Consider the following 24,336-nt stretch of genomic DNA (forward strand, 5'->3'; position numbering starts at 1 on the left):
AATAAATAAAAACGAACTTACCATATGACCCAGTTATACCACTCCTTGGCATATACCCAAAGGACTCATCCTATTGCGGAGATAGTTGTATAACCATGTTTGTTGCTGCTCTTTTCACGATAGCCAGGAGATGGAAGCAAACTAAGTACCCCTCAACTGATGAGTAGTTAACGAAAATGTGGTACATTCACACAATGGAGTTCTACTCAGCAGTAAAGAAAGATGAAATAATGAAGATTTTAGGTAAATGAATGGATCTAGAAACTGTTATATTAAGTGAAATAGCACAGACTCAGAAAAACAAAAGATGGATGTTCTCCCTCATTTGTGGATCCTAGCACCAAATCTTTATAAAGAAGTGTCCTAGTCATCACCCATCAATGTAGCTTCTTTCTCAACAGACAGATTATTACAGAGTTACACCACCTGTCACACACAGAGATTCTCTGTGAATTGCCCAAGCCTAAGTGGCACATGTAGGATGCAACCTCTACACCTAAGACTCACGGAACATAGACAGGGGATGCAGAGAACACTAATGCATCTTTCAATTCTCATCAGTGAAGCTCCCTGCTTAAACAGAGGGCAGGAACACAAAAGGCCACAAAGGGCCAAAAACAGAGAATAAGAGTCTGCAGAGTGTGGGTCCTTGGACAGGACTCCTATATTGAGGTCCACCCACCCAGGGCTCAGGGACTATTCAAAAGATGAGGCAGGAAGATTATAAGAGCTAGAGAGGAGGTACATGACCATACAGAAATGATCCTACAGATGCCTGGGACCCTTCTCATACAAACCTACAGCAATGGTGTCAGCATGCACAGGACCCATACAAATGTAGGCAGACAAAAACCCAGCACAGAACTGTGGAAATGGACAGCAGGCCCCAATCTTAGTCGAAGAATTATTGGCAGCTGATTACTGCTGGGTGAGGAAGAGCTGACCTTCTTCAAGGGAGAGACTCTAGATAGACTAAGTTCACCTCAGTGGATGAACTTGCACTGAGGGACATCTCAGGACATTATATAATATGCTTTAACACGAATGACAGAATGTATGAACTCCAGTGGGGGTATTATGGGAGGGTGCCAAAGGGGGAAGGGGAAGGGAGTATAAAGATGATTTTATGTATGAAATACACAAAAGTTCAATTCAAAAAAAAAAACAAAAACCTCCAAGGCAAACATAAATAAATATCCTATGTAGAAAAAGTCCTTTTCTGGGCTGTGCAGATGGCACAGTGGGTAAAGTATTTGCCATGCAAGTATGAGGACCAGAGTTAGCATCCCCAGAACCCATATAAAGCAGGACAAGATTATGTATGTCTGTAATCCATGTGCTTCTACCACAAGATGGAAGGCAGAAACAGGAGAGTCACCAGACACTTGTGGACCAGCTAGCCTGGGTACTCAGGGCCAAACAACAAAGAGGCCCTGTCTCAATTAAGGTGGAAGGTTGGGGAGAACATACACCTGAGGTTGTCTTCGTACTTCCATGTGTGTGCAGTGGCACAAGCGTGCCCATGCTCACACATGAATGCATGCACACCCACATCTATCCACATGCACCATACATGCACGCATATACATACAAAGATAGAATGGTAGAAATAAAGAAGGAAGGGAGGGAGGGAGAGAGGGAGGGACAGTCCTTTGTAAACTGCAAAGTACTGGGTAGCCAAAAGACTTTTACAGCCTCTGGAACCTGTGAGAGAGGACAGGTAGCAAACTCTTTCTGTCTAGCACAGAGCCAGGAAGGAGGCTTCCACTGGGCTTCCTTTGATCTTCATTTGAAACTTAATGGGCACTTAGGGCACTGCTGACACTCTAATTAGGATAAAAATTAAATGTAAAACTTGTCATATGTTCCCTTCCCGCCACACTCATTTCCTTAGCTCTACTGAGCATAGCCATTAAACAAAAACTATTTTTAAATGGCACTAATTTACTGTACCCTAAAACAAATGAGAGACAAATATTTTGTTAGAAAAACAAATCATGAACCAAACTGGAGTTCGGAGGAAAAAAAACAGCCAATATACTAGCTAATGAGTTCAAAGTGAAATTAAAACCAAACCACTGCAGCTTCCAAGAGTTGAACTAGAATGCAATTTGAACAGCAAAACATGTTCTCAAATAAATCAAACTAATTCTGCATATTATCCAAGCCCCTGGTCCTCACCTCTATCTTCCAAGCCAGGCATGGTGACCCATACCTACAAATCTAGCACTTGAGAGGTGGAGGCAGGAGGATTACACTTTAAAGCCAGACTATAGGCTATATAGCAAGACCCTATCTCACGTTTATGAAATAAATAAACAAATAAATAAATAAATAAATAAATAACAACAGAAGTTTGCCCTCTATGTCAGGATGCTCCAGGTGTCTTGGATATTTCAGAGCAAGGAGACAGCTAGAGCACACAGCCCTGCACACATTATTTTTCTGTGAAATGTATACCCTCTGCCCAGTTCAATCTTCTCCCAACCTTCATCCACAAGGACATCAGCCTGAGTTTGCACAGTAAAATGGGACTTGGCACACCCACTAACTTCATCACTACTAGAATCAGAGCATGAAACCAGCAATATAAGAAAAAGCTTTGAAAAAGCCAGCAAACATAACTAAGCCACAAAGGTCTCCCTCGTGACAGTGTCTAGGTGGTCCTCTGAGACTAGCTCCTCAAGCCAGTGAAGGAAATGTCTCCGGATTTAATTCCCCACTCCACCCTTACAGATTCACACATGTCTTCTAATGATCTCAGTAAAGGCTGCCCCTCCAGCTCTCTCTGCAGGAATCCCAGGAAGTAGGAAAAACGAAATTGTTGCCTGTGGAGTATAGATGGCCACCCACACTCAGTAAAGGGCAAGCTGGAAGCCAGGCCCCCTGTAGAGGACCCAGCAAGATTCCGGTGTGGGGGAAGTGGCCCGCTTGCTACTGCAGTTTGCTGCCTCTGCAGCTGCTCTTTGTTTATCTCTCATAGGAACATAGCCATTACCTCCCATTCTTGCCGGTCAGTGGACTCTCCCAGTTGAAGTCACTGTTGTCTTCCATGAGCACAGTCCTCCCTATCTGGGTGCTGAAGCTGGCTTCACATGGACTCATTTTGGTTGTGAATGAAGATGTCTTGGAGGGTGAACTCTGGCTCTCTAGGTTCCCATCTAGTTACTTGCTGCCTTCTCCTATCTCCTGCCATCTTGGCCCAGCCCACTCCAGGGACCCTAGCATTCTTCCCATGGTCTTCTAGCTGGTGCTCACTGTCCCCCAGGCTTTTGGTAAGTTAGCTTTCCAAGCAATCTTCTGGTCCCGGTTTCTTCCCCATCTGATCCCTTGCCCTGATTATGTATGAAAAGGACAGACACAAGACATGAGGACAGATGCCACCTAGTTAAACACTGCCCTGCCTTCAGCCATTACCAGGTCTGTTCTGCAGGGGGGGGGGGGGAAACAGTGGGTTGGGCATGCTGGTGAATGGCTGAAATCTCATCATTCAAGAGACCTGCTCAGGAAGATTATAGTGAGTTCTAGGCCAGCCAGGGCTACCAGTGACATGTTGTCTTAACAACAGACAAACACAAATAGAAATACTTGAAGAATCTCAAAACTCAGATGGAATCCCACCAGGCCTAACAAAGCCTTCTTTGGACTTTCCAATGTACTTTCAGTTTTCCCTAAAGTAAATATTTCAGAATTTTTCATCTGGATCCAAGTTTCAGGCTTAATCAGACAACTTCAGTCTGATTTTACCTATTTTATATGTCTCCACAACTAGATCAGAAGTTTCTGGAAAGCAGGGACTATATGATGTGTTTTTTTTTTTAATTACAGCTAATTTAGCTGAAAGATCTTAATTGGCTTTATTTTGCAATTCCAGAACAAGGCAACATTTCATTCCATAAAATAGAATATGTGTTCCAATGTATTGGTCAGAGGAGGCTAGTTTTATAGATAGAAAGAGGCTGGCAAAAGTCAAAACAAAGAATAAAAAAATTTCAAATTTTTACTAGTAAGTCAGAGAAAAAGGAGACAAAGCAGTAGAAAAATAACTGATCAGTTAACTTCTATATAAGGATCAAAGCATGTAAAATAGCTTCATTATCCTTTGACATCGCGCCTCTTGATTTCCTTCTTTTCTTATGTAGCCCAGGCTGGCCTCAAAATTGGTATATAGCAAAGGATGATCTTAAACTCCTGACTCTTCTGCCTCCACCTCCCATGCCGGGGATTAAGGGCCTGTACCACCATACCCAGCTGCTCCCTTGGTTGTTTTAGAAGGTCATATAATAATGAAGTTGTTAGTGATTTAGCAGAAGTGACCCCATTTTGATTTTCAGTCTGGTCTGTTGGAGCCCAGTGCAGGAACCTAGTCCAAAATGTTTTAATTTAACACATATAACTATGTTCCATGAAAGTTCCCAACACTCACACTGTGCCTGGACTATCCCTGCTCAACATTTCTAGGTCTCCCATTCATCCAGGACACTGCAGGGCAGATAAAGACACACTGATACTGCTCAAGGCCTTTCATACACCAGACACAAACCATCTCCCCAGCCTTTGTTCTCTAGTCTCTACTTCAGGACCGGTGCTCATCTCACAACCCTAGCTGTCCCACCCCAACCTACCACCATCCAAAACAGCTTAAAGCTTGTTCTCCAAGACTTTTCAGGAACTTCCAAGCACCATCTCTTTCCCACACCCTTCTGGTATTCCCACCAAAAGCAATCATTCCTTGTAATTTCCATTCAAATATTTTCATATTTCAACTTTAACTTGTATTACCCAGTACAAAAGAAGTACTCAGTAAATGTTTATAGCATCTTCTATGTAACTGTCCATACTATGAACGTATCTTCTCCACCCATACTGAGCTGTAAGCTTACTGTCTCTGGACCCAGTGGATATTGCCCAGTAGGCAGTCCGTATGTCTATTCTGCACTGAGTAACAGGTATTCAGCAACACTGCTGAAGGAATAAATGTGATGAGTGTTTCAAAGTAGAGGCGCCATCTCAAAGGGTTTCTATATGACATTTCTATCTTATTTAATACAACCGATCAAAGCTCCCAGTTTCATGTAGCTGTGCTTGGACAATAAGTCACAAAATTCATGTATGAAAAAGGCAAGTGTGCAACAGTGAGGAGATGCGCTGACTCCACACACTCAGACCCTGCTAGCTCTCTTCTGTTTTATTTTGCTTGTTTTTGAGACAAGGTCTTGATGCATAGCTCTGGCTGGCTTTGAACTTGTCATGTTTCAAGCTCATGATCCTCCTGAGGACTGGAGAGAAGCCAGTTCTCATTCTTCAGCTTTTGTTTCTGCCTCTCTTTACATGTGACCTTTTTTCTTCCCTATTTGTGGGGCTTCTTCCACATGGTAGAGTACAGGGCTCTTGACACTTCCAGAGCCTCGCAACTCACCGTGTTCACTGATCAAACTCACCCTGTTTACTCTCTCTTTGATCTGAATGTTCAAAAATCTCAACGAATGGGGACAACAAGATGGCTCAGAGGATGAAGGCACTTGCCACCAAGCCTGACACCTGAATTCAATCCCCAGACCCACCTGATAGAGAGAACCAATGCCTACAAGTTGGGGGGACCACCTCCCAGTGCTGGGGGTGGGCAGTAGAGGCTGTGGTCTTGCATAGCCTATAAGCCCAGTGCTATAGGAGTGGGGTGAGGGTAGAGACAGAGGATCAAAAGGCCTTGTTAGCTGCCAGCCTAGCTGAAAGATGTGCGCTCCATGTTCAGAGAGAGAATCCGCCTCAAAAGAGACAGGTGGAAAGTGATAGAAAACATGAGACATTTTCCTCTGGCTTCTCTGTGTGTGCATAAGCATGTACATCTGCACACGTATGTTTGTACACCTCTCTCTTACATATACTCACACACAGAGACACAGACACACAGAGATATAGACTCACAGACACAGACACACACACACACACACACAATGAAGATTTTAAAAAGAAGAATCCTGGGTCTGGGCATAGGAAAGATGGTTACCACAGAGATCCAAATAGGAATGATGCAGTCTGCATTCAAGGGAGGCACAAGACTGGGGGAATTCAAGACTGAGTTCTCAAGAGGCAGAGTAACATATTCTATGAACCACCTAGAGCGGAGAGAGCAGTGGCTTCATTTTCTCCAACTGAGCAATGAGAACAGCCTGGCTATGAACCCTTGCTGCCTATGCCCTCCCTCATGCCCCAGAGGGGCAACTCTACTTTCCCACATCTAGTGGTTATTTTTATGGGTAGATTTATTTTTACCCATTCTAGGCCTCAAACCTGCAGCTGGAAGAAACCAGGCACCAAGGAATTCTAGAAACACAGTCTACAAGCTCAAACTGTGGTTTTCTCCTCCTCATGATAAAGATGGAACTGAGGCTCCGTTCGGGAACTTTTCTCCTTTCCTTTCCCATGTCTTCCTCCACAACTGATATGGGCTCCTGAAGCTGATATTTTGGTAGGCTCTACCAAAGTTTAATGAGGTACCATCTATCTTCCAATGAAATGAGCTAAGGAGCTGAAAGGGACCAGAGGAATTGGGGCGGTGGGGTACAAGTGAGAGCAAATAGCACCTTCAGTCGCTCCTAAGTGCCTTGAGGGTAAGACCCAGGAAGAAAGGATTATTTAGGAAATAATTCTTGTATTATTTTTTTGAGGATGACTGTAAAATCTCCCTTCACCTTTGCAACTGGTAAGGCTAAAAAGGAGAGGCATCCACATAGACAAGGGTTTGTTTTGGATCTGTTTCCTACAATGGATGGTGGCAGGCAATCTCTTCTACAACGAACTCTTGAATTCTGAGCCTAGTTCCTTTACTTTTGCTTGTTTAACTTCCCTAGCTCAGAAGTAGAATATGGACAAGTGGTTGAGAAACAGTGGAATAGTTAAGATATGGTACCACATGCAGGTAGTACCAGCACTTGGGAAGGAAAGACAGGAATATCAGAAATTCAAGGCTAGTCTCAGCTACATAGTGAGTTTGAGGCCAGCCTGGAACACATAAGACCCTGTCTCAAAAAAAAAAAAAAAAAAAAAAAAAAAAAAAAAAAAACCAAACTAAATAAACAAAATAAATTAGTAAGATTAGGAAATATAAAGGAGAGAGAAAGGACCTGAGTGACAGGACACTGAGAAGAGCACTTGGTCTTATTCACCATGACTATTTCTTCTAAGACTCTGAATCCTGGAGCAGAAAGGGGCAGAAGCACAAGTGTGATGTGAGGTATGGAGTTGGCTTGGGGTTTTATTGTTTGAGACAGGGTCTTGTTTGTTTTGTAGCCCAGGTGCTCTCAAACTTATTGAAATCCTCCTGCCTCAGCCTCCTGATTGCCAGGATTATAGACATCTACCTGGCTAGGTGACAAGTTAGCATACTATCAAAGAGGCATTTTTGGACCCCTATTAATAGATTTGGGATGTTGCAGCAACCTTTTCCCCAGGATACAACTATAATCTGTGAAGTTATGTTAACCTGCCTTTCATAAGCATATGAATATGAGTGTATTTGCTGAGGTAGGCGTGGGAAAGTATCAGTCAATGGAGAAATGTTGTGTGAGCCTGCTAATGGTGCATGCCTGTACTTGAAAGCCATAAGGTTCCATGCAAAAGCTATGGGTGGCACTGTTGCACAATGCTGGTGGGTGTGTGGCACGGGGGTGTGATTAACAGTTTATAAGCTGTGTATAAGTGTATATGGATGTCTCATTGTGTACAATCTAGAATGGAAATGCGTGGCATAGTATGATACAGTAACAGAAAAGCGCATGAGCTTTGGAATGGGTCTGTCTAGCCTTCCAACCCTGGCTGTCATTGCCCAGATGTGTAACCTTGGTCAAGTCATTCAATCTTTAATTTCCTCAGTTAAAATTAAGACAATGATAAGTACCTTTTGAGACTGCCGTGGGGGGCTAGAAATCATATCATAGATGCAAAGGTTTGAGTGGACAGCCCACACAGGCAGGTACCGGTTCTTCGCCTATGGACATGCCGATAGTTAGGTACACAGGCAAGGTATGTGAAGGGTAAGAGCACGTATGCCTTTTCCAGTGAACTTCCAGTTCAGACGTCAGCAGGGCAGGTGGTGCAGATGTCCACAGTTCCCTTAGGTTTGGGGGTGTCCTGGGTCTAAGTGAGTATGAGGTTGAGAGGCTGGTAGGAGCTGCAGGAAGCCAAAAGGCTTGCAGTTGCTTCCTTTATTTCCCCTCCACGCAGCAACGGTTGAAGACCGCCGCCCACATCCACTCCTCACTTCCACCCACACAAAGCCCCGTTCTGACCCCCCTTCAACAAGTGAGAGCCAGCTTGAGCTGGAAGCAGCCCAAAGGGCAGAGGATTCCCCCGTAGCGTTCCCCATTCAGCCTTAAGACCTACCCAGGAGCCGCCAAGGCGCGGAGCACTAGGGCCACCTTAAGAGCTGAGCAAGGCTCTGGCCTCGCACCAAGCCCCGCCCCCTCCGGCTCCCGCCCCGCCCCTTTCTCCTCCGCTTCGCTTGGAAAGAGCTGGGGAGCCCCAGTCTGGCCGGAGTTGGCTGGAGCTGTTGCCATGACAAGCATTTTCTTCTGAAAGCTCTGCAGTTGAGACGGTCCGCAGCTGGGGGTGGGGAGGCGGGCACCAACTTCTTGGGGACCATCCCTGCGAAGACAGCGAGGTCAGACATCCGCCCAGCTCCGCGCACCCATTTTCTTCCTGGAAGTTCCATTCCCGTTGGAAGGGCCGGGGGAGGAGACCCTGCCCACTCCACGGCAGTAGCTGGAAAGGCGAGCGCAGAGCCGGCATCTCTAGCTTGATTTCACACTGGGGAGAGCAGTGGATGGTCACCCCACCCTACCCGGTCCATGGAAACCTGGAGGGAGAGTCCCCCTTGGAGACACCTGGATCTTTGCTAGAAAGAGAGGTAGGCTTGCAGAGAATGAATTGACTCGGGAATTTGCAAACTTTTCTTTCTTTGCTCTCGATGGCTTCTCAAAGTACCCATATTTCCTTTTCGTACAGCGTTCCATGCGACCGGGATCGGATGGGTGTGTGTGTGCGCGTGTGCATGAGTGCGTGAGTGTGTGTGTGTTTGTGTGTGTGCTTTTGTTGAACACTATATTTCTTCCTTCAGTTCTGAAGAATCACATAAACAAGTGATTTCTTTGTGTTTTCCTAGTTCTTGTCCTTCCTGGACCGCGAGATGTGGTAGGGAAATGGACTATCTTTTTCACACCCAAATTGAGCTCTAGGGGCTAGTATTTACACACACGCTCCCATCCGTTTCTGCTCTCCCCCTCCCCCTTGGCTTGGGAACGGGAGGCCGAATGGAAAACTGTTGCAAAAATATTTTCCGCGTCTGTTCCCTTTCTCAAAAGCCCCGAAGAGAGATGGGAAAAATAAAACCAAATAAATTTTCAGCAGGAAGGAGGGAAGGCCTTAGGGCCAAGGAGGGGACAACCCCAGGACACGGAGTGGAAGTAGGCTAGAAGTTGGAGGGGCACGGGAGTGCACACTTTAAATTTCATTGGCTTCGCACAGAAACCTCAGCAGTTTCTCTCTGCGGCTTACAAAACATCTTCAGACTTTGACGTCTATAATTAGCTGTGGAAAAAGCAGGGAGTTCCCTTGCACTGCTGTTGTTTGAGTGAGTGCAAGTGTCCAGAACCAACTGTATGAGTGTCTCTGAGGGCACCACCCCATGGATCTCTGCTCCCATAGGGGAGGAAAAAGAAGGGGAGAAGTTGAAAAGTTTTGGGTTCCCCCCCAAGTCCCAGACTGTGGGACTGGTTGGGTTGTGGCCTCTGGCATCCTTAGAGGGTCTCTGAGCAGATTGTTTAGGAGCTAGACTTTAAGGCTAGGGTTGTCCCCTCCTCCCAACACACACCCTCATGGTAGATGCGGCTGGCTGGCATCCTTCCCCGAGATGAGTACAGTCTCACATTCTGGTCACCTCACTGATGGTGCCCACTGCTCTTTACCAGCTGGGTGGGGAGAGCATGGGAGTGGCCCAACGAATCCTGGGAGCGGACAGGGCACTCCTTGGCCAGAGGCATCTCCTTCCTGGGCAGACTCCCCTACTCACAAAAACCTGCAGACACGATTTCGGCACCTGCTGGTCTGGTTGAGGGATGCCAGATGAAGAAATTGGTGGGCACTCAAATCGGTGCAATATGGGGAGGGGAAAGGAGAGGTGGAGAGGGAAGGAAAACAAATTCCCATTCTCCAGTGCCACCTCCTCCTCTGGATGAGGTCTCTGGCAAGGAGTCTTCAGATCCACCCTGTCCAGGCTTGATGCACTCACCCACCATCCACATGAGCTGCCCCCTGCTCCTGGCTCTTCCTATTTGGAGACCATTCTGTAACCCGGCAGCTCTGGGTCCTTCTTATCTCAAGGGAAGAGACCAGGGCCATTCCAGGCTGGGACTCACATGGAAAGGGGCCCAGGGGAAGGGCTCTGTGACTTGGGTGGGCTAAGTTTTTTGCTTTTAACTGTGAGAAAAAGCAACGCTGAGACCCTGGGAAAGAAACAGAAGGCTTGAAGGAGCACTTTAAAAGGGCCAGGGAAGCCACAAAAGCCAGTGCCAGCTTTCATTTAGAGTTGTTTGGTGATTGAGCAGACTGTACCCACAGGCCCCTCTCCCCTACCTGTATTCTGATCCCAAGGCAGAATTAATGCCCCTGCTCCCTAAGAAGGGGAGGAGGGACTCCTAGGGGCAGGTTTCTGGTTGACTTCGGGATGGCTGCTGCCTGAGGCGCCTGCTCAGCTCACACCAGGTTGCCTGCTGAGGTGGCCTTGAGTCTTGGGTCTTGGACAGTGGGGGGCGGACTCCGCTTTGTGCCACCCTCCAACTAAAAGACCTGCAGCTGAGAATACTGCAGCAGAATCTGGCCCCCTCCCCTCGGGCTGCCTCTGTGACCCGCCCTATTGTCAGCGTCTCAGCAGCGGGGCTCCACCCTCCAGCTCTGCCCTAGCTGAGCGCTCTGTGGAGAAAGGCTTAGAGCTGGGGAGCCAGGCTTCTTGCCTCTAGGGCCCTGCCGCGCCTCAGCCCCTTACCCTTACTGGCCCTGGATCCAAGGTCAAATCGCAGGAAGTCAGTTTGCCTCACCCCTCAGCACTTATGAGAAGGAAGAAGTAGTTTAATTTTTCTTTTCTTTTTTTTCTTTTTTTTTTTTTTTACATTTATTTAGTTGAGGGGACATGTGGAGGTCAGAGGACAACTTGCAGGAGGCACTACTTCTCTCCTTCTCCACCACATGGGTCCCAGGGATCGAACTCAGATCATCAGGCTTGGCAGCAAGCATCCTTACCCACTGAGCCATCTTGCCAGCCCCAGGTGGGAAGTTTAATGGAACCTGGGAATTTATTTCATAGGTGAGGAGCAGGAAGGGGCCCTTCTAGCTTGCCCTCTGGTCTTTAGCTTTTCTACTCACTGGGAAGCCTGCTCACCACAGAAAGGGTGGGAGGGAGTGACTGAGTCAGATTTGTCACATTGCTATGGTCTTTGATGTCAGAAAAGAATCAAAATGAGAGCACCAGGTGAGGGGGTAGGACAGAGCAGTTAAAATTTTCTCAAGGTGTGATGCTGGAAGAAGTATGGCCATGTGTGGTAATGAAGGTCACCCCAGAAGGATAGCAGAGAGCCTTACACACTACTCTCACCTCCTTCAAGGTCCCAAGAGGAAGGGAGACTGGGGCTGCTAGCACTGCCCCCTCTGCCACCTTTCAGCTCAAGTCACCACCTGAAACTTCTCTCAGTAGCCCCATGGCCCTTTGCACTTTATTCTGTGCCCTTGGCCTTGGGACCAGGACCCACATTAAGATCTACCAAACTGTGGGAATTGATGAGGAATATTTTCATTTTTGGTCCCCATACCCAAAGAAGCATGTTTGATGTCACCTTGCAGGTGAATGCCCCTGAGCCTGTCCTTCCCTGGAGGGACGTCTGGCAGGCCATCGGTGTTCTTTCTCCACAAGCAACCCCTCAGACAGGCTCCCAACCCAGCCTGTTGCTTGCTCCTGAGAAGACTGATTTCTGTCATTCCCCATTGCTATGAGGGAGATAGGGATGCAGAGGATAAAATGAGACAAGCCAGACCTCTAGGCCCAACTAACTGGGCTTTCCTGTGGAAAAAAGAGAATACATACATTGTTTTAAATTAACATATTAACAAATACCATGTGAAGATCTTTTTAAAAAATATTTTATTTATTATTTTTATTTTATGTGTATGACTGCATTGCCTGTATGTATGTATGTAAATGCACTCGTGTAGTGCGATGCCCGCAGAGGTCAGATGCCCGCAGAGGTCAGAAGGCGGCATCGGATCCCCTGGAACTGGAGTTACAAACAGTTGTTAGCAACCATGTGGGTGCTGGGACTCAAACCCGGGTCCTCTGTAAGAGCAGTCAATGCTCTTAACCAGCAGCCATCTCTCCAGCCCCATGTGAAGTTTTGATATATGTACATACTGTATCATGATCAAATCAAGCATGTCTCCCAAGCATTTATCATTTCTTTATGGTAAAAATGATTCAAACATGTTTTCTTGCAGCTCATTTGAAAAGCACAGCACATTATGGTTTTCTTCAGTCCTCTGCTGTGCAGTAAAACGTCAGCACACGCTTCTCTCTAACTGCAGCCCTGCAGGGCTGACCAACCAGTCTTCTGGCCTCCTCTCCAGCCTCTGGCAATCCCCATTCTACTCTCAACTTCTGTAAGATCAGCTTTTCTGTTTCACATGTGAGATCATTCAGTGCTTGTCTTGCTCTGCCTGGCTAGTTTCACTTAACATAAGGGCCTCCAGTTCCTTCTGTGTTGTTGCAAATGACAGGCTGTCGTTTTTATGGATGAACACTATTCTATAATGTACAGGTACCACATTTTCTTCACTCGTTCATCTTTGGTTGTTTCTATTTCTTGGCTATTTTAAATAGTACTGTAATAGACATAGCAGACACATGTCTCTTCTACATGCTGATTCTGCCTCCTCTGGGTATATACCCAGTAGTGGGACTGCTGGGTCAGATGGTAGTTCTATTTTTAATTCTTTGTGTTTGTGTGTGTAGTGCTGGGAGTTGAACCTAGGGCCCCTTGGATGCTGGGCAAGTGTTCAATCACAAAGCTACACTCCAGCCCTATTTTTACTGTTTTGAGGAACCTGCATGCTATTTTCCATAACTATATCATTTTCCCTTTTCTGTAGGTCATAGAAATGAGTGTGCCCTGGGGCTAGAGTCCAAAAGAGCTGTGGAATATTTTTCACTCTGCTTCCTCTCCCGGCATCCTTTGTCTCCTCTTTCCTCTTTTCTTGTATGAGCCGTTCTTGTTCCACTGACTTATTTCCTTTGCACACGTTCAGACAGAAATGACAGGGACTTTTTTCTTCCTCTCCCTTAAGCCAGTTCGGCCCACATAAACTTGGGTTTAGGAGGGAAACCAGGAAGGACCTAGAGCCAAAGCCAAGGGCACCTGCCTGATCAGCAAGGGAGCTGTGGGTTGTGGAGCAGGGGAGAGAGAGGCGAGGAGAAAGGAGGGAAAGGGAGGTGAGCACACAGGCACCAAGTGGGTTCCCCGCCCCCCTTCTATCGCTGCTCTTTCATTCCCATCTCTGGAGTGCCAGGCTCATCCCTTTTCTCCTCGTTTCCCAAGTTTCATACACAAATCACTGCAACCGTTTGGAGAAGATGAGCTGGAAGGACATCAGTGAGCCCTCCTCCTACCTTCTAGTCATCCCTTAGGATGAGAGTATGCTCACTGCTAGAGAGGTCCAGGACTCTCAGCTGGGGTCAGAGAAACTCAGCTTAGGCACCCACTATGAGGTCCAACTAGTTTGCAGAACCAGTACCAGATGTGCAAAGTAGTACAACTTCTATGGAGGGGAAAACAGTCTACATGATACATTTGCCCAGCAACTCTGCATCTAGGAATTTATTCCAAAGATGCATATCCACAAACAGGGAAAGATGTATGTGTAAGGTGATACCCAATGCCCATCCTTAAGAATGTGGTTAAAGCTGGTAGACATATACAGAGACACATACAGATACACATATAGAGACATTCACAGACACATACACAAACAGACACAGATGCACAGAGACACAGATACATAGAGACACATAGATATATAAACACACACACACACACAGACACATGCACAGATACACAGAAAGAGACGCACAAAGAAACGCAAAGATAAACAGGTATAGATACACACATACAGATGCACATAGGCACAGAGATACACACATATACACACACACAGACAAACACTGACACATGTACAAAGACACACAGAGACTCACAGATACACACACAAAGACACACAGATACACAGACACGTATACATACAAACTCAGACATACAGATACACACAAGAGACACAGAAGGAGACATATACACACAGATAAACACATACATGGACACTTGCACACACAGAGATAAACAGAGACACATACATGCAGAGACACTCCCCTCACACACACACACAGAGTAAACTAGAGAGCAATAAGGTGATCTCCTATAGGAGGCAGATGAGGATAGAGTGGAGACAGGATGGGAGTGAGACTTTTCTGGTTATACTTTTCCAGATAATTTTAATTAAAATACATATTTCAACAATTAAATCCAAAAGAAAGAAAATAAATCTAACTACAACAGAAATAATGACTAACCAAGTAACAATATTATTACAAAGAATTGATTTAAATAAAATTTTAAAGGTTTTTTTATTTTTTTGAGACAGGGTCTTATACTGTATGTTAGGCTGCCCTTGAACTTACAGCAATCCTCCTGCCTCAGCCTCCTGAGGGCTGCTGTTATAGGCATGTGCCACTACACTTGGCTAATTCAAATCATTTTTAATCTTAATGCTGTAACTCTGTATTCTTCATGGAATATGTATTCTAAGGATTGAAAATATGCAGACCTGTACTTTGTAGGTATGCTGTTGTTTATGATATTGGTGTCTAGAAACTGTTTTGTTCGTTGTAGGGCACGTGGAGTGAATAACTATGCTTGGAACTTATATTTCTAAAAGTCTTACTGTGGAAGGAGACAATTACAGGGTAAAGAAAGGAAGGAAACCCCGACTTTTATTCTTTTTTTAAATTGTGTGTATGTGTGCATGCATGATATATGTGCGAGACAGGTACATACACCACTCTGTGCTTTTAGGGGTCAGAGGACATTTGTGCAGTCAGCTCTCTCCTTCCACCTTTTTGTGGGTTCCAGGGATTGAACTCAGCCTGACAGGCTTGCACAGCAGTGCCTTTACCTGCTGAGCCATCTTGTCAGCCCCTGGATTTTTATTTTTAGGTACCAGTTTCCTATAATAGAAACCAGTATTACTTAGCAGCTATCAGGCCTGAAACTGGACAAGTACATTGAACCATGTTGTTTTCAGAAAGCTAGAGCATGTTCATGTCAAAGGACCCAGGAACCTGCTTACAGGGGCTTCCCAGTAGACACAACACATTGAGAAATGAGAAAGAAAAGAAATGTAATGTATTGAATAAAAATACTTCGTGAGTCCAGTCTGCTAACAGGGTAGGGAAGAGCAGGAACGGGAAACTCTTCATACAAATGCCAGCTAACCAAATGTAGAAGCAGTGGTAGAGTTTTTTAAAAATTAAATTTATCCAAACCTGGTGACTGATTGGGTGGTTGAGGTAGGAGGGTCACAAGTTCAAGGCCTACCTAGAATCCAGAGCAAGTTCAAGGCCAGCCTGGTAACAGGAAGGCCCTGTCTCAAAATAAAAATGTAAAAAATGGCTGGGGATTTAGCATAGTGATAGAGTGCTTGCCTAGTATGTGCCAGACCCTAGGTTCAAGCCCTAATGCTAAATAAATAAATAAACAAATAAACTTATACATTTACTTATTTAGCTGGGCATAGGCAGATGCCTGCAATCTTAGTTACTTGGGAGAGTAGAAGATCTTGAGTTCAAGGCTAATCTCAGCAATACAGTTAGTTTGCATCTCAATTTTTTAAATTTGATTTTGGGGGGGTCTTTTGGGGAACAGAGTCTCCCTGCAGCTCTAGCTGGCCTGAAACTCACTATGTATCGAGTTGGCCTTGATCTCACAGAGATCCACCTGCCTCTGCCTCCAGAGTGCTAGAATTAAAGGCATGCACCACCACATCTCATTTAATTTGGTTTTTAATTGAAAAATAATTATGTATGAGGAAACCATGTGATATTTGATATATGTTATGGAGTGATTAAATCAAGATGGCTAATGTATCCAGGACTACATGTTTATCTTTTTCATTAACACTAAAAATCTACTCTCTTAGCAGTTTTGAAATATACTACCTTATCATTAACTATAGTCTCCATACTATATAAAAGATCACCAAGACTTATCCCTTCTGACTAAAACTTTGTTTGTACCCCTTGACCAACATCTCCTAACCCACCCCTTCCTTCAGAATTCTATCAGTATGATAGACAGTATGATAACTGATTCAGGCTAGGCTCATTAATAGATGATAAAATTATTGAACAGGGGGGGTAAGGCTTGATCCCAAAATGAATCACAAAGTGACTAGCTTAAACAACAGAAATTTATTTTTCACAGTTCTGAAAGTTGGAAGTCCAAAATCAGGCACCAGCAGACCTGGTGTCAGATGAGGACTGCTTCCTGGCTCCACCATTTTCTTGTGTCCTCACATGACAGGGGGTGGCTGTTCTCTCTTGTGTCTCTTCTCTCAGGAAGACAGTAACTCTATTCATGAGGTTTCTACCCTCCTGATCTAATTTTGGGGGGTGCAGAAGCATTCTATCCATGGCACAATGTATTACCTTGCAGACTGCTCTTCACATAAGGAAAAAAAAACACAAAACTGTCTTTGCAATGGTGTGATCCTGCCCTTGCCACCGTAGTAATAATCATGCACCCTAGGTCGTGGAACAGGAGTGCTTCCCTAAGCCCTGCAATAGAAAGTTGAATCATACTGTCCGTGATCTAGTCAAAACTTCTTAGCCTAGATGAAGTTACAAAGAGATGAAAGAGAAATCTAGGAGAGGGACCATTCTAAATAACAACTAAGACTCTTCAAAAAATGTTGTTAAAAAAGGCCCCCAAACTGGGGGGCTAGCAACATGACTCAGTGGGAAAGAATGCCTAGTACCAAGCCTGGCAACCTGAGTTCAATCCCCAGGACCCACAATATAGGAGAGAACTGACTTTGGAAGATTGTCCCTGACCCCTACATGTACTATGGCGCTTACAGACATACACACGCACGCACGCACACACGCACACACACAAAGTAAATGCAAAGCAAAACTAAACAAAATGATAAAAAAATTGTTGCTGCAAAGGGAAAAGGTAGAAAGTGGGAAAAAAGTCTAGAAAGGCTATTTGTGTGTGTATGTGTTTGTGTTTGTGTGTCTGTGTATGCATGTTCACAAGTACGCATGCTATGGCACTTGTTTGGAGATCAAAGGACAACTTTCAGGAGTTGTTTCTCTCCTTCCTCCATGTGGGTCCTAAAAGGTAGAAAGTGGGAAAAAAGTCTAGAAAGGCTATTTATTTGTGTGTGTATGTGTTTGTGTTTGTGTGTCTGTGTATGCATGTTCACAAGTACGCATGCTATGGCACTTGTTTGGAGATCAAAGGACAACTTTCAGGAGTTGTTTCTCTCCTTCCTCCATGTGGGTCCTGGGGATTGAACTCAGATCACCAGGTTGGTGGCAAGTGCCCTTACCGCCTGAGCTATCTTGCTGACCCAGTGAATAAATTTTAACTAAATTGCGGGGGAAGGGGCGAGATACTGCAAAAAATATCCTGGGACAATTGGGAAAATTTTGATCTAGCTATTAGGTGCTAAGTTTTTTAGATATGGTGATGGTGATGTCGTTTCATGGGGTAATATCCTTCCTGTTAGAGATGATGCAAAAATATTTAAGGCAAAGTGTCTGCAAGTTATTTTCAAATGGTTCAGGAAAAATGCATGTGTGCATATATTTGCACACACAAACACAACTCATACCAAGAGGGTTCAACCCAGTGCTGTAAGAAAACAAAACAAAACGAACTGGTGAATCTAAGTAAAGAGTCTGTAGCTTTTGTTATACTAACATTCTGAGGTAAGAAGAGATGTGGACACCAGAAAGGACCCCTAAATTCCTGGACTCCTGCCCATCTTCCTTAAATACCCAGGTGCTGAGTCCCCACTGAGCACACAGAGGGGTCTTCCCACACAATGTTTTTCTCTTAGGGTTTCCTTCCCACCCTTGTGCCTGAGTGGGCTAGCAGGGCCAGACAAGGGTCCCAAGTCACATAGGGATTCCCAAGGAAAGATGAACAACCCTAGAACTGGATCTCTCTTCAAAGCCAGGACCAGGTTGGGGAGGTGGTGGTGGCAGCCCTGTGATTTGAGTCACAGTGAAGCCATATATACTGGCCAGGTCAAGGGAGCATCTGGAAGGCTTTGCTTACCCCAGGCACCAAGGCAGGCACTGTAGGTTTCTTCAGAATCACCCAATTAGAGAACTTGAAGGGGGCATGAGAGGTTAGTAGTAACCTAGGGCTGTGAGTGCATTCTTCCTCTTACAACCTGGAACCCTCCTTAGATGGTAAAGCCTGGGTCCCACAGGCTCCCCGAGGCAGCCTGTGGCACAGTGGCAGATGCCTGTCAAGTCTCCCATGTATTGTCTGGCCCTGCTAGCCATCAATTCCTCCCGGCTTTCCAGGAGCCTGAGGGAATGCAAGTGAGGAAGCTGGAAGTGGGCAGACATGGAGAGATTTGTTCTAAGGCTGTTGGGCCTGCCAGAGAAGCTCAGAACTGAGAGTCAGAGGACTCTCTAGGGCTATTTGTATGACCTTGACTGAAGCAGCCATCCCTCTATATCTTTATCGCCCACACTGTAACACTAAATAAGTTAGACATCTAGACATTTCTGATCCTCCTCTGTGGAAGACAAAAGGCTCAAACCAAACTCTTTCTGTCAGAGCCTGGATGATATAACAAACTTCAGCTAATCCCATAATCTGCTCAAGATGACCAGAAGTAAGGAGACCAGACTGGAGCTGCCTTTGGACAGCCACCCTTGTTTGGAGTAAAACAGAGTTTAGATTCCCTGCTCCACCCACCTGGAGCTTTGATCAGGAAGAACTTAGTATTAATACCTTTCAGGCTGTGATCCTACTGTGTCTAGGAGCAATCATCACCAGGTAGAGAGAGAGAGAAGTCCAGGCCTTCAGGGACTTACTGTCTTCTAGGGAACACATTTCCCCAGAGACCCATTAGACTGAACTATAAGAAGTTGCCAATATGGAACCACTCTGAACTACAAAGGCAGTTTCATAGGTTCAGCCTAAATTAATATTAGATATTGGGAATCAGGGCTTGCAGTCAGTGCTGTGTGCTAGCAGGATTAGGCTTTCTTGTAAACTGTGAGTTAGAACCAATTGGATAAGCTTCCAGCTGCTAAGCCAGCTTGCCCTTTCTCTCAAAACAGAATTTTGGCCCTGGACGTAGCAGACACACTGGCCGAGTCTAATCTAAACTTTTGTTGAGATTCTTGCTTTAGCTTTCCTGGAACTGGCCAGAGCAGCTGCTGCTATCTATCCCTATGTCCCCAGTACCTGGCTTCACACCTTGACACCTCAGGTGGGAGAAAACAGAAACAGCTGATCTTTTATATTATTTATGACGGAGAGGAGCAAGACACACACTTAAAGGGGCCTGGCTAGGCTGAAACTTACTATGTAGCCTAAGCTTCCTAGAAGTCACAACTGTCCTGCATCTGCCGCCTATGTGCTAGAATTATAGGCATGTGCCACATGCCCAGCTAGTAATTTCTAACTTCAGTTTAGTACTGAAGAGGTGTTTGTAGAAATGGGAAAGATCAGAATTTCACAGGGCTCAAGTATGAACAATTTGCTTTTTTTATTAGGGATTTACACATGCAAGACAAGCATACTACTATTGAGCTATGAACCCGCCCCCCCTGCCACCAGCCCATATTTTATTTTGAGACAGGATCATATTGACCAGGCTGGACTTGAACTCATTCTGTAGCCCAGACTGGCCTTGACCTTGCAGTTCTGCTGCCTCTGCCTAGAGAGTAGCTGAGATTACAGGCCTGTACCACCAGACCTGGTTTAACTGGAAATAATTCTTAGAGGAGGCAATTGCCAAGCAGGATCTGAAGAGGGAGGGAGAGAAGATAGACAGAGTAAGGGGAGCATAGAGGAAGGGCTCTTTGCACCCTCACTGCAGACACAGGGAGGGAAGAATGCTCTGGCAGGTGAAGAGGCTCTCTGCACCCACCCACTGGACCACCTCCAGCCTTGTCTAAACCAGTACCAGTGACAGCCCACCACCTACTTGCTCTCCTAGTGCTGGAACTCATTAGAATGAATTTTTTTTTTTTTTTTCCCTGAGACAGTGTAGCTCCAGCTGGCCTGGAACTCAGTATGTAGACTAGACTGGTCTCAATCTCACAAAGATCCACCTGCCTCTGTCTACCGAGTGCTGGGATTAAAGGCTAGCACCACCATGCCCAGCTTTGGATGATTTTGATGTAGCACACAGCCTTCTTATGGGGAGCATTTGCAGCACATCTGTTAGTATCGAGAAGAGGCACAACTGGCATCCAAACTTTAGGAACTGTCTGACCTTGTACACAGAGGTGGGTCATTGGATTTGGGCTGGGAAGAAGCTCTATTTTTTTGAACCAGAGCATATGAGGTGGGTAGAGTTAGAGAAACAGCCTAATTTCTGTGTTTAGCAAACAGGAAAACAGAAACCTAGGTTGTTGCTGAAGGACCCCTAGCTCATTTGATGCAGAGCCAGGGTCAGAATCCAGTTCTTCCCACTCCAAGTCTGCCATTGAGTGCTCAACCCCACCAAGTCATCACTGGGTGATACTGCTCATCACTGAACCTCTCTGGTCCCAGGATCTCTCCTCACAGAAGAGAGAGAAACTATTCCTGGCCATTAGAAGGTGATATCCCACACAGCATGGTCATGAGCTAGGAGTACTTTGGAAGAAAAGATGCTAGAACCATGAAGCACTGTGCTGTTGATAGTCAGGGTCATTAGCTCAAGAGGAAATGCAAAAAAGCAGCGCCCTTGGGAGCACCACACACAGCTGCTAATGGAGCTGGGTTCAACCCTCCAAGGCTCTTCATACAGTGGGCCTTGAGCTGAGAGAGGCAGAGTGAAGCAGAAATCCTGGGAGAGGATGGGCAGAACCTTCCTGGACTTGCCTTTCCTTGGTACAAGCTCCCTGAAAGGTTAGAGGAAGTACAGAGAGGAAGCTATGGGATCTACTTCTTTCTGAGCCAGGCTAAGCCAGATCAGCTCCCGGCTCAGGTTTGGGGTCTAAGAGTCAAGAGATAGCACCACATAATATGACAGTGTTGGTCTTGTTGCCAGAGCCAATCTGTCATTCATTTGCTTGTTCATTTATTCATTCATTGAACAAATGGGAAGTGAGTACAGACCATATACCAGCTATGTTGGGGGTGGGAAAGGGGTATCCAGGACACAGGAAGGACCCAGAATGACTGACCTGAAGCCCAGAGAAACTTTTTCTGAACCCTAACTGTGGCAACATTGCAGGAAATTTGCCTTTGTTTCCATGGAAAGTACCTTAATCCCTGAGATATGGTAGGTAAGGAACCTCTGAGATGGAAGGGGCAGGGGCAGGGGCAGGGACATGAAGACACCATTGCTGGCAGTCTGTGGGTTACCAATGAGCTGTGGCCTTAGAGTAAAGGACATGTGCCTGTCCTCACTGAAAGAAGCCTCTTCACAGGCCAAGGTATAATGCCAAAGCTGGGTGTTCATGTGGGCTCAGTCCTCTGGTGGCATCGCAGCATTGCCTGATTTTGCATGCCTAGAACCCCTAGCTTGGGTGGAGGTAACGATACTGTGTCACTGGGGTGCCCAGATAAAATCCAAGTGGTACCTAGGAATAAAACAATAAACTTACAGGAAACCCTCGGTTTCTTCTTCAATCCTTCCCACTCACATCAACCCTTCCACCTCATTTTAAAGGCAATGGATTTTGCTTCAGCTAGTGCATACTGTACACATACTGTACACAGGTTTAATGAGAGTTGGTTTGCCCTTCTATAAAACATATATACCACTTTATGCTCCCTGTAGGGCTGTGACAGCCAAATGAGGTATGGTGAGTGAAGAGCCCTGCACACACATGAAAGTATATGTGTGAGGTTTACTGTGCTTGCTCCTTCTCTCTAGTTTTGTTGCTTCTCTCCACTGCCAGCTACCTGGCTCCACTCCCCAGATCGTCCTTCTTGTGCTGCTCTCACTGTCCTCTCCTTGCCTAGGCAAAACATAAGGCAACACTTGTTGCATCTTAAGTAACAAACAGTGGATATTATAATCCAACCCAATGTTTATTAATTGTGTATTCAACATTTAGCTTGGACTTTCTCATTTATCTCATTTAATATTACCCAGTCAACAAAGAGGTCAATGTTAGAAGTCTTCGTTTTATGGATTAATAAAGATATTCATAAAACAAAAGGCTGAAAAGCAATCTTAGTCTAGTGTATTTATGGATTTCCTCTTTCTATTGTTGAGTGACTGACTAGTTGACAAGAACATGGAGAGACTCAACAGCATTTATTGAATGTCAACTGAATGCCAGCTGCTTTCAAATTATGTCACAATAACCACCACCTTCTGAGACAGGTATGGATTGGTTGTAAGAACAGAAGCTTACTCAAAAGAACAGGAGGTAAAAGAGCAAGGGGGCTTTATTAACAGGTTATAGGGAAATGTTATAGAACTTGGGTGTTGGGATGGCAGCCCTGTGGGGGCTGTGCCTTCTCCTAGGTTTTAGGGTACTTCTTTTGCAGGAAGCTCCCCACTTCCTTGTCCACATGCACAAGGCTCAAACAGCAGGTTCAGCTTGGCTCGCTAATAAATAAACTCGGGCTCTTAGTCCAAATGCCAAAAGATGCTGATTCTAGCTAAGACCTCATGTCTTCCCATTATCTGTGACCTCCTGGAGGATGTGGAGCCCAGTCAAACATGACTACCCAGACCTCTCTTACCCAGAGGAAACAGGCTTTCTAGATGGGAGATGCCTTAACCTTAGGTGGAGTCAAATCCAATATGCCTGTCAGCACGTCCAGTTGTGTCTAGGATACTGGTTTCCTTGGTTAAGGCTTTTGTTTTATTTTATTTTTTGACAGGGTCTTGCTGTATAGCCCAGGTCAGCCTTCCACTCATGATCCTCCTGCCTTTGCTTCCTATGTGTTGGTATCATAGGCATGTACTGCCATGCTTATAAGACAGTTAATTTGTAGACTCTTAATCCTTGCAATAAGCCTATCAACAATAGTTAATATGTGATTGTCCCTACTGTGTAGATAAGAAACTAGGACTCAATGGATTAGGTGTTCTTCCTGAGGCCATCTGGCTGGTTAGTGTTGTAGCTGATATTTGGCCAGGGATGTGCCCTTTCTGCTCAGTGCTGCCTCTTTTAAAAATGTTACTTAACTCTGATTCTCCTGGAATATTCTCTTTTTTTCACCCCTCTGATGCTGGGGATTAAACCCAGGGTCTTGCCCATGGGCAAGTACTATACTACTAAGCTATATCCCCAGCCCTGACTCTCCTCGAATATATGTTCCCACTAGGGCAAAGATCTTAGTCATTTTTGTTCACTGATGTATTCCAAGCACCTAAAGCAATCCTGGCACATAGTACGTGTACAATAAAAAAGTGTTGTAGCTCTGTGGTAGAACATTTACCTAGCTAACCTGAGAACCTGGGTTTGATCTATAACATAACAAAAACAAAACAGAAACCCTGGGTATAAATTTTACTTGGGAAACTTCTATCCTCTGAGTTCCCCAAAGTCAAACAGAAAAGGGGTCTTTTCTTCTTTGTTTTTAGATTTATTTATTTTTATTTTATGTGTTTGAGTGCCTGCATGTATGTATGTGCACCAAGTATATGCAGTGCCCACAGAGGCCAGAAGAGGGCATCGGATCCCCTGGAACTGATGTTGTAGACTGTTGTGAGCTGCAATGCGAGTGCTGGTCCACTGCAAGAGCAGAAATGCTCTTAACTGCTGAGCTATCTCTCTAGTCCTGAAGAATTATTTTCTAAGCCTTGGAGAATGGCCCACTGAAATAAATGGCTCTTTGGGTGAGCTGCTTGTCCCTAACTTTTTTTTTTTTTTTTTTTTTTTGGGGTATGCGTGTATTGCCTGCATGCAGGTAAGTACACCCATGTCATGCAATGCCCATGGAGGTCGAAGAGGCTGTCGAATCTTGTGGAACTGGAGCTATGGACAGCTGTTAGCTGCCATGTGGGTGCTGGGATTTGAACCCTCGTCTTCTGAAAGAA

General features: G+C 45.3%; 1 protein-coding gene and 1 pseudogene across 5 annotated transcripts in view; one reads left to right on the top strand and one right to left on the bottom strand.

Annotated features, from left to right (window-relative positions):
* The window catches only part of LOC103731897, a 16,636-nt pseudogene extending 8,639 nt beyond the window's left edge, over window positions 1–7,997 (bottom strand).
* Window positions 7,998–8,293: 296 nt separating this feature from the next.
* Atp2b4 (ATPase plasma membrane Ca2+ transporting 4) overlaps window positions 8,294–24,336 on the top strand; it is a 102,001-nt gene continuing 85,958 nt past the window's right edge. For 3 of the 5 annotated variants that reach the window (XM_008830360.2, XM_017797457.1, XM_008830359.2), the window contains exon 1: window positions 8,294–8,905. The gene's annotated coding sequence lies outside the window, so the exon portion shown is untranslated. The remainder of the gene's footprint in view (window positions 8,906–24,336) is intronic. The other 2 variants (XM_029562188.1, XM_029562187.1) reach the window with 2 other exon arrangements.

Source organism: Nannospalax galili, unplaced genomic scaffold (assembly GCF_000622305.1).
Source record: "Nannospalax galili isolate Female #2095 unplaced genomic scaffold, S.galili_v1.0 scaffold113, whole genome shotgun sequence".
Classification (NCBI taxonomy): domain Eukaryota; kingdom Metazoa; phylum Chordata; class Mammalia; order Rodentia; family Spalacidae; genus Nannospalax; species Nannospalax galili.